Source organism: Nicotiana tabacum, chromosome 6, assembly GCF_000715075.1.
Source record: "Nicotiana tabacum cultivar K326 chromosome 6, ASM71507v2, whole genome shotgun sequence".
NCBI lineage: Eukaryota > Viridiplantae > Streptophyta > Magnoliopsida > Solanales > Solanaceae > Nicotiana > Nicotiana tabacum.
This window is the reverse complement of record NC_134085.1, coordinates 145,323,339-145,335,053: the sequence shown is the minus strand read 5'-3', so window position 1 is coordinate 145,335,053 and position 11,715 is coordinate 145,323,339. Positions and strand designations below refer to the sequence as shown.

At 35.5% G+C, this 11,715-nt stretch overlaps 1 long non-coding RNA gene across 1 annotated transcript; it reads left to right on the top strand.

Annotated features, from left to right (window-relative positions):
* Positions 1-4,158: 4,158 nt before the first annotated feature.
* LOC107773320 (uncharacterized) lies at positions 4,159-5,672 on the top strand. The gene is made up of 2 exons (XR_012710798.1): positions 4,159-4,871; positions 5,334-5,672. It is a non-coding gene; the product is annotated as an uncharacterized LOC107773320 (long non-coding RNA).
* Positions 5,673-11,715: the final 6,043 nt, after the last annotated feature.

Here is an 11,715-nt window from a genome sequence, read left to right as displayed (position 1 = left end):
CATTTATATTTTCCAGAATTATTTTACAAATACAATTTACTAACAAAAGGTTGAAACCATAAAATTTAAATCATGAATCCGCCTTCGATGTTCATTTCTCCGTTGCCATTTTTACGTATTCACGCGAATCCAATGGTCTTGTACAGAAGCAGAGGAAGAGAACTATTACATGAATGATACACTTAACACTTAACACTTAACACTTAACACTTAAAAGAATTAGTCGTCTTATATGCTATCAGTTCAAATAAGAAAAGGTGCTTGAATAAGTCAAAAGAAATGGGGAATCTTATTAGCTCAGGTTGACTCTAGATTTTTATTTAATATAGCCGTCAAATTGGTTTGATTTGGTTGTCTTCCATATCCTAAAAATAGCAAATTTAATTTTAGGTGTAACTACACATGTGAATTTAATTAGCACTACTGTTAGCCTTAATATGTTTCCTTATTTAGCCGAACAACTAGATTCACATGACTCTCACTAGACGTAGTAAATGACCAAGAAATGAGCGTAAGAAAACAATAGAAAAGGGTTTGATCATGGACAATACTTATTCCTACCCGAGGCACATTAAACCAAATAATTTAGCCTTAAAGTTACAGATTGAGTCCATATTACTTAATCATGATTAACTGATGAAAGTTTAATTATATACATGATACAAGCCTTGTATAATTTAATTTAGGATAAATAGTTGGTGCGAGTAAGTTTTCTCCGTTTGGTCCTTTCCGAGATTTAATGGTGTTGGACCAGGGGCAGAGCTCGGTGGACGGAAAGGGATTTAGCCGAACCACCTTCAATAAAAATTACACGGTTAAATTTTTTTCCATGCATATATATTAGATGTAGATTCTCCTTTGTTTATTCATGTATTTTTTTTTTTTTACTTTTTGAATCCCCTTGATAAAAATCCTACGTCTGCCACTGTCTTCGACCATTCGTCAAGTCCACATCGTAGTGGTGATAAAATGGTTAAAAGAAAACAGTTATCATCCATATTATATATTAAAAAATGAGTTGAATAATGTACTTTTTAAAAATGGTTTAAATATGGATAAGAACCATATTATCCATTTAGAAAATGGATAACTAATGGATTTAACTTTTACATTTATAAAAGCCTCAAATTGGGGATTCCTCAAGTTTGGTAGACTAAGAATTCTCCCAAAAGTTATCATATTCAAGAAATCATGGATAATATGGATATCCATACTATCCGTCGGTTAACCCGTTTTTTATCCGTATTAAATATGGGTTGGGTCAGATAATTTATCTATTTTTACATTACCCATTTTTGACTCGCCCATATCTGACCCGACCAGGGGCGGCTCAAATATATGTGTGGCTTAAAGCCAAAGTTTAATGTGAGGCCTAACTCTTTTTAAAGAATTGTTAATAATTTATTTATAATCGATTTCCTCTAATAATTCATTTTCAATTAATAGTATAGCCAAAAAATTTAATCTATCTTGAGACATTGTTAATCTTAGGTAAGATTTTATATATTATAATCTTGAAAACTTCTTTTCTTTGATGCAACTGTTATAGAAAAACTCTACTTTTATATGAAAAGTGTTAAATATTATTTTTTTTAAATTCCTATAAATCTATTATTTCTAAAAAAAATAGTTTGGGGGCCTAAGGCGAAAGCCTTACTTGGATCTACATTAGAGCCGGCCTTGGATCCGACCCGCTCGTTTGCCACCCCTACATCCAGGTATCTGTTGTGATCAGTCTTTTCTTCTTCGGGTCGAGTAGAATAAATGCAGAGGGACCAAATTAAGCCTTGCGATTTTCATTTGTAAGTTATAATAATAACAGCCTGTTTGGATGAGAAATAAATGGTAGAGCGATTTCGTTGTGGCAACTGAGATGTGACCAAACAATAGTAATGTGAGTCAGGGTAGATGGCTGAAGTATTAAGGCTGGGAAGAGATACAATATCTGGTCTTTTCATGTGCCTGAATGGCTCGGGGCATCTTCTTGTGTCTCCTCTTTTTGAAACATATCTTTTATTAGGTGTGAATTTTGATAGCTGTGATTCATTGGAAAATCTTATAGAGAAAAGAAAAATGTCGAGATATGCTTCTTGTGCATAATAAACCTAAGAAAGATTTGCAATTAAAAAGCATAGAATTGGAGTTAATTAGCTCTCTAACAACTACTAAATCCATAAAGACGACGACAAAGAAAAAAAAAATAGCAGTTGATTTAATACTTTGTCTAATCCTTATCAGATATAGCTACTAGAACAGGTAATAAATATGTGTATGAAAAATATAGTTGTATTCATTAATTAGTTTACATCAAATGGTGGATAAGTTTTTAATCATGTATAAAGTGATAAGTAATCAATTCCGATCCAATCTTGATTTGGTATATTGGCTTACAAAGACATCTAGATACAGGGTCTAACACGTAGGAGTGTACATAGGGCGGGTTGGTTCGAATTTTATAATTACCAAATCAAATCAATTATGTCGGGTTATTAAATCTAAAGACCAAACTAAACCAATAAAACTCGGGTTTTCCAATCTCGGTTTTTCTCGGGTTTTTCGGGTTTTTCGGATTTTTTTCCCGGTAAAATCTTCGTAGAACAAAACATATAATATATGCTCAAAATATTTCTTTAATCCTAGTAAGAAACAACTATATAAAGTATTTTCCAAGAAAATAATACAAAATATGAGATGTGTCATGGCATTATCCTAAAATATTCAACAATAAAGACAATAAAATTATGTAATATAAATATTGCTAATTAAAAAGTCATAATAAAAATAAACATAATCTAAAAGTACTAAGTCATGCTAAAATAAATAGACTAATAAGTGAGTATTAATTACATGACTAAACGCTAAAGAAAAATAAAAATAGGTTATGCATTTTTATCTAAATTATTGCAAAACAAAAAATAGATATTAAATACATTCTCGTTCGTAATATTGAATTGAATGTCTTTTGTTAGCATTAGTATTGATTTGATTTTGGTTTGGGCTTTTGTTAGCATTATTTAATTTACTAATATTAATGGCTATAAAACTTATTCGAGCATTCAAAAGTTCTAAGTCCAACCTTGAAATAATACCTTAAAAGATAAAATTATGAAAAAATTTAAGAAATATTTATAAATTACATCACAATAAATATATTTATATATCAGTATATCTAAAATTTCTATATATGTAATGTCGTGTTGGTTTGGTTTCGGTTTGACTTTCTTTAGTTAAAACCAAATCAAACCAATTATGGTCGGGTTTTTTTTCCAACACCAAATCAAATCAAATCAAACCATAGTCGGATTTCTTTTCTCGTTTTGACTCGGATTATCGGGTTGGTGCGGTTTGTCGGTTTCCTTTGTACACCCCTCTAACATGGGGACAACAAATGTAAAATTAAGATCATTTTAATTGAAGGTAATTCTTGATGATTTTAGAATTTTTTATAAAAATACACGGTCAATGTGACATGTTACTTGTTTTCTTGATCAAATTACTCATCCATGCTCATTGAGATAGTTAGTACTAATGTAATATAACCTGCATTAATATTGCGACACTGATAACAAAATCTAACTCATCTGCAATATCATACATTAATTAGAAGCGCCCAGCCGGCATTCAAGTTGGCCTATGTTTTGAAATGCCATTTAGGTGTTTCTTTCACCGTTATACGAACCTTACCTCCATGACCTTTTAATTACTAATAGTATATTATTGCTTATGTCCTAATTTATGTATTGTATTTGACTCGATAAAGTTTTAAAAAAAAAGGACTTTTAAAATTTATATTCTAAAATAAATATTAATATTTGTGTGCCTGTAAATTAATTAATTAAAATCAAATAGAAAATTTAAAGATAAATTATTTCTAAATAAAAAAAAGTGACTTTTTTTCTGGGACGGAATAGAAAAAAAATGTCACATAAAAATACAATTATTTCTTTGTCTCATGTCACCTTGTTAAATTAGCCGAACGGTTTATCTTCCTTTGCCGACTTATCTAATAACTTGCATGACCGTTGAAAGTCGTTATCCTTTGTGTGCTTAGGACTAATTCAACATATTAAAAAAGCTGTGGGTCCCACCTACTTTAAATAATCAAAATGGTCCCACCCACTTCTCCTATTAGTGTTAAGCTAAATAAAGACTCTACAATCAATCACATATCCGTTATTCTACTCGTGAATGAGAAGCGCCAGAGGAGCGTTTTAATTAACACCTCCTCAAATTTCATGCTTGACCCATTTTTGCCCCCTACAAATATATGAATTTGAGGTATTCTGAAGAAGTTGTAGAATTCTACATGATGTAAAATGGCCTCTAATTCTACTCCAAAGCTTTCTTTATCAAAACTCCCAAACAAGCCAAGAAATAATAATATTCCTCTATCTACTCCACCAATTCATCCTTCAGTTTCAATCCCATTTCAATGGGAAGAAGCACCAGGCAAACCAATTAGATCTACACTTGATCAGTCAAAGGTAGCAAGGTGCCTAGACTTGCCACCTAGGCTGTTGAATGAAGGTAAAATTACTAATACAGCCTCGCCTACGACGGTGCTGGACGGACCTTATATCGGTCGATCTTTTTCGTCATTTCGTTCAGCCTATGTGGGAGAAATGGAAGTGCAGAAAAAATTAGACATGAGTAATAATAAGGACATGAGATTATGTCAAATAGGTTCTTGTAGATGGGAAAGCTTTGAGGAAAATAGAGGAGGAGTTGTCAAGGACAATTTTGACTTTTCAGGTCCTCTTAGTAGTACTTCAAGTACTGCTTATGATTTTGATACACATGAAAAGAAACTCCTAAGGTTTAGAAGGAAAGGGAGTTTCTTGAGTTTCTCTCGTACCAATTCCAACCTCTTGGTAAGTGTCTTTTAATCTCTTTTACTTGGCCTAAAAGATAGTACATGTTAATTAGGGATGTCAAACGACGGCTGGGCCAATTTTGGGTAGGTCAAATAAGCTGCGTCAATAAATGACCCGTCAAAAATTACTTGGGCTGAGATGAGCTGGATTAAAATGGGTTAAAATTTGCATCATAGCTCAATCCACCAACTCTTACCAAGTTTAATCAATATGGTTATTTTCTCATGAGCATTGTTTAATTACTAAATAAGACTTAATTTTTTTATTTGTTATAGTCATATAACATATCATACGATAAAGAACTATTTTTTAGATATTTTGGTAAAATTATTCATGCATGCTAAAAATCAGCCAATAACTTTTGATGCTATAGACTGACACTGGATTTGTTTTATTCAAGTGTCAAATAATTTATTTGAAATTACTATATTATTGAGTTTAATTGAAAATTAATTACAGGGAGGAATATACGAAAACTTTAAGCAGGCGATCCCATGGAGATGGAGACGGGCAAAAACGCAAAGAGCTCTCTGATTAATGTTCACATACAAGGCAGCTTTATTTCAACGATTACAAGGAGATCTATCCTATATCTTTTCCACGTGTGGACTCTTAACATGGATAATTAGTGACTAATTGGTCATGTAATCACTTTGATTATGTACTGGGTTCGTATATGGAATTATGAATCTGTATTTTGGTGCAACGTATTTTACAACTTATGTATATAGGTGCTAGCTATACGCAACGTTTAAGTGGGAACTTATTTATTTACTGACGCAAGCAATGAAATTGCCATACATACACCGGATAAACTTTTTCATTTTTGCTTTAATTTTCTTCGTATTGTATTGGTCAAAATCAGACTGCTAGGGTTGATCTGACCGACATCCCGTCCAAGCGGCAAGGCAGCGAAAGACGACATGGTTTATTCCAAAACCAGTACTCACAATACCCATCGAGTCAGAAGAAACAACGTCTAGAGGACGACAAAGGCGGACGTAGTATGAAAGAGCATCAAACCAAGTACAAAGCAAAGACTCCATAACTATATATATGAGGGAAAAGTTCATGAAAAAGGAGGGGCCGACTTCTCTCTCTCTTTCTCTCTCTCTCTCTCTCTCTCTCTCTCTTTTCTCTCCTATGTAATCTTCCCAGTAGAAGGAAGAACAAAACAACCTCCAAGAGAAGGTGTAAAATGGTCTCCTCCACTGATTAGTAGGAGACAAAAATAAAAAGTATCAATAAGCTAGGACTAATTACCTCTATCTCATCTTATGCATTATTTTCCGTTTAGTTTATAGATGTGGAGTCTATTACGTTTAACTAAGATACCCCTTTATTGTTTCTATTGATTTTGTCACACCTCCTTTTTCCGCGCCCGCGGGGGCGCAGGGGAGTTTTTTTCAATTAAAGGACAATCGAAACGGGATTCGTTTAATTATTTCAGAGTCGCCACTTGGGAGATTTAGGGTGTCCCAAGTCACCAATTTTAATCCCGAATCGAGGAAAATAATGACTCTATATTACAGTCTGCGTACCAGAAATCTAGATAAGGAATTCTGTTAACCCGGGAGAAGGTGTTAGGCATTCCCGAGTTCCGTGGTTCTAGCACGGTCGCTCAACTGTTATATTTGGCTTATTTATCTGATTTTTAATATAATATGAACTTATGTGCAAATTTATCTTTTAACCGCTTTACTATTATTGTTTTTAGGAGAATGGGAACATCGCTTAAAACACGTCTTTGGACTGCGTCACATGAAATGCACCCACAATCCGGAACGCATTTTATTTGATGTTTTGAGATTTGGATTTGGGTCGCATGAAATGCACACCCGAGCTTAAGAAAGTAAATTATTAAACACGCGCCTAAAGAGACTATCGCGTTATTATTTTGCGGAGGCCGTGAAATTCGCTAAACAACCCTCCTGAATTCTAAGAAATTTTAAACAAGTATTTACTGAGGGCCCCGCAATTTGTATTTTTATTCGGCGAGGCTCATCTCATTCTTATTTTTTCTTTTTAAGAATTTGCAACGTCATGGAAATGCATCTCGGGCCACGCCACAATCAATGCGCCCGTGACTAGAGACATATTTCGACTCCGTTGAGATTTGGATTTGGGTCACATAAATGTGCACCCGAGTTTAGGGAGATAACATTATTAAAGGCGCGCCTAAAGCAACTAGCGCATTATTATTTTTTTTTTGGGGTAAGGTCGTGAAATTTGCTAAACGGCCCATCCCAGAATCTAAGTATTTGATACATATATTTTGTGAGGGCTCCGCAATCTGTATATTTTTCCGGCGAGGCTCGTCTCATTTTATTTATTTTATTATTATTTTTTATTCATTTTTTTATAATTATTTATTTATTTCTTTAAAGGATGCCATTTCTACGCCTTTAACAATACTAAACTTATGGCCTCTGTACAACTAAAATCTCATAACTTGTCAAGATTTAATAAAAGAAGCTAGGCGAATGAGTGTTTCGGGCGTAGTAACAACAGGTACTAATATTAATTTTGTCCAAATAAACTAAGACAATAATAACATAACACATTGAACGTAAATAATAACAATACTAATCTTGGGACTACTAATACAACTAAATCAAATGACATCAAGTAATCAATAATATCATAACACAAAAATGAACTAAAATGCATACGGTGAAACATAAGCAGAAAATTATCATATCAATTGATATATTGCAACTTCAAACATTGAACGTAAAATTTCTTTAATCCAATACATCGAGGCTTACTAACCTGCATAAACAGAAACGCATAGAGCCATGGACCGAACCCCTACAGCGACTTCAACGAACAAACTCGACGCGCCGGACCTCGACGAACAAAACAACCTCACCGGACTGAAGCAACGACTGAGCTACTCAGCAACGCAGCGACGCAGCAACAGCTGCTGTATTTTTCGACGCAGCAACTGTTGCGTGAAGCCGCGACAAAAGGGGTCGTTGGAGGTGATGAAAGGAGCAGCTATGGAGGGTCGTTCGTGTAGTGACGACGCAGCAGCAACTGGGCGTCGTCTGTGGTGGCGTTCGGACGTAAGGTCGAAGAGCTGGGGTCCGACGTGAGAGAGGGTGGTGTTTAGACTGTGTCGTTGGTGGTTTTGGGTTAGGTTTGAGGGTCCGTTTGGTGGTGGTTTTATTTTACAGTAGGGTTTTTCGTTAGGAGCAAAAGGGGAGGAAGATGACGAGCAGTGTACGCCGGGTTTAATGGAGGAAATGCCGGACTGGTTTGGCGGAGCGGGGAGGAGACGGGATGGTCGTGTTTTCCGGCGTTAATGGAGGTGGGCGTTTGGTGATATTGGGTGTCGGACGGTGGTGATGGGGCTGGTGGTTATGGACGTGGGAAGCCAGGAGGAGGAGGGGTTGCCGGTGGGTTTTTTGACGCGGGGGGGGGGGGGGCAGTAGGTTTTTTTCACTTTCTTCTTTGAAGAAGAAGAAGGAACAGTGGTTGTTTTTCTTCTCGTAGGTTTTCTCCTTCTTCTTTTTTAAGAAGAAGGTCTACAGTAGTTGTTTTAAAAAAATCGAAAAATCCCCCCTTTCCTGTTGGCTTTCCCGTGTTTTGTAACACAATGCCCATGAAAAATGAGCCCCACGCGTGGTGGGGTTCGAGGCATATGTCCCCCACGCGTGGTGGGGTTCCCCATGTGTCCTGGACACTGTTTATTATGGGCTAGGTCCGAAAATTAGGCCTAAAACCGGGTAGTTTAAACCCGAATATTATTCTTTTGCCCGGACCCGAGAAATAGGAACACGTTGTTTAACTAGTCCTATGTAAGCAAAATAACTACCAAAAATAAGACTAGTATTTAAACAAAATTATATCTTTTTAAATATTTTTTCAGGATTTAAAATAGCTACAAAATATTAATGAAATTATTTTTGTAATTTTCGTTTTTAAAATATTAAGATAAAATATGAAGTAATATTTTTTATATTTTTTCAAAGTTAAAATAACTATAACATATTAATAAAACTATTTTTTTGTAATTTTCGTTTTTTTAATAAAGACAAAAATATGAAATAATATTTTTTGTATTAAAATGACTTCAAAACATTAATAGAATTATATATATATTTTTTGTTAATTTTCGAATTTATATAAAGTACCAAAATAAAGTGCAATTTTTGATTTTTTTCAAGTTTATGAGGGATACATAAACTAAAATTTATATATATACTTTTTTGTAATTTTTCTTTTTGCAATGAAATAAAGTAAAAATAGTTAAAATAGCTATACTAGACCCAATTTCACATATTCACACTAAAAATGTGAAAATTCTCGGGGAGGGTCAAAAATCACGTGCTTACAGCTGCCCCTCTTTGACTGGAAACACGAAGAGTTTTCCGACAAAGAACGACTAGCCGTGTTTTTGACCCGACCATTACTTGGACGGACTACACTTCAGGAAAGGGAGGGAATGTGACCGAGCCCTGGTATCCGAGCTGCCTACATATCCTTGGTTATACAGGAATCAGGCCACGTGTAGTTCGGGAATGAGAGAGATAGTGAAGTTGTACCGAGGTGGAGAGCGGATCGAGGTGCCGTTCCGTCGAGGTTCCGGTCCGCGGTCCTGTCATTACAACAAAATGAAAACTGAAAAAGACTAACTAAGCCTATCAGCTACTTGTTACAAGGATTCTTATCTCTTAAGTCTTCTGAAACTTGGTCTTGAGTCTTGAATGGTGCTTCATACAGACTTTGGATTTGAACCTTGATACTTGCTAGTTGTAGGCGCTAGTTCTTGAGCAGATCACATCTGTTCTCCACTTCCGTGCTTTGGATTCATTCATTTTTCTTCTTTTTCTTTTCTTTTTTTTTTGTTTTTTTTTTGTTTTTGTGACTAGCTCTTGCTGACCCTCTCAGACTGTTGACTCGTATTCTTGGGGCGAGCTTCTTGTTGCTTCTATCTTGGATTGAGTGCTGGGGATTTTTGTTGTAGCCTTCTGCCTTCCAATGGGTTACGGCTTGACTTTGAACGATCCCGATGTTCTACAGGCGGACCCCTAACTTCTTCAGTCTTTGACATATAACAATCTTCTGCTCTACAGGCAGGCCCCTGACAATCAAAACAAACAAAACAAACAAAATTTCCTAACCCAGTTTGTACTGGGAAGGTTTGTGAGTCGTTAGCAAAATCGTAGCCCACTGATACTACTGATGCAGTGCTGAGAGTGAACTAAATACTAGATTAGGATGTATTCCCTTGTTATACAGGTGGGCGCCTAACTTCAATGCTTCAAATGTAAGGACTGAAATGTATTCCTCTGTTCTATGGGCGGGCTCCCAATTTCAACACTTGAAAGTAAGAACTGAATGTATGCCTCTGTTATTATGGGCGGGCTCCCAATTTCAACACTTGAAATAAAAACTGGAATGTATTCCTCTCGTTATACAAGTGGGCGCCTGGGTTTAGGAAAATGACTCTTTTTTCTTTCTTTTTTTTCTGTTTTTTTTTTCAAAAATGTTTTTTTTTAGCATCTTAGGAGAAAGATTCATCGGACTAAGATTTTGATCCTAGGAGAAGGTTCGTCAGACTAGGTCTCTATCTTAGGAGAAAAATTCATCGGACTAAGATTTTGATCCTAGGAGAAGGTTCGTCAGACTAGGTCATTTTTTGTTTTTGGTATCTCAGGAGAAAGATTCATCAGACTGAGATTTGATCCTAGGAGAAGGTTCGTCAGACTAGGTCTCTATCTTAGGAGAAAAATTCATCGGACTAAGATTTTGATCCTAGGAGAAGGTTCGTCAGACTAGGTCATTTTTTGTTTTTGGTATCTCAGGAGAAAGATTCATCAGACTGAGATTTGATCCTAGGAGAAGGTTCGTCAGACTAGGTCTCTATCTTAGGAGAAAAATTCATCGGACTAAGATTTTGATCCTAGGAGAAGGTTCGTCAGACTAGGTCATTTTTTGTTTTTGGTATCTCAGGAGAAAGATTCATCAGACTGAGATTTGATCCTAGGAGAAGGTTCGTCAGACTAGGTCTCTATCTTAGGAGAAAAATTCATCGGACTAAGATTTTGATCCTAGGAGAAGGTTCATCAGACTAGGTCATTTTTTGTTTTTGGTTATCTTAGGAGAAAGATTCATCAGACTAAGATTTTGATCCTAGGAGAAGGTTCGTCAGACTAGGTCTCTATCTTAGGAGAAAAATTTGTCAGACTAAGATTTTGATCCTAGGAGAAGGTTCGTCAGACTAGGTTTTTTCTTTTTGGTATCTTAGGAGAAAGATTCATCAGACTAAGATTTTTTGTTTTTTGGTATCTCAGGAGAAAGATTCATCAGACTGAGATTTTGATCCTAGGAGAAGGTTCATCAGACTAGGTCTCTATCTTAGGAGAAAAATTCATCGGACTAAGATTTTGATCCTAGGAGAAGGTTCATCAGACTAGGTCATCATTTTTTTGTTTTTGGTTATCTTAGGAGAAAGATTCATCAGACTAAGATTTGGATGTTTTTTGCTATCTCAGGAGAAAGATTCATCAGACTGAGATTTTGATCCTAGGAGAAGGTTCGTCAGACTAGGTCTCTATCTTAGGAGAAAAATTCGTCGGACTAAGATTTTGATCCTAGGAGAAGGTTCATCAGACTAGGTCATTGTTTGTTGTTTTTTTTTTTTTTAATATCTTTAACAACCACTTAGGAGGAAATGCATCTCCTATGGGTAAAACGTAAACTTAGGAGGAAATGCGTCTCCTATGGGTGAAACTTAAACCTAGGAGGAAATGCATCTCCTATGGGTAAAATTAAAACAAACCTAGGAGGAAATGCATCTCCTATGGGGCGAAACTAAAACAATATTAGGAGG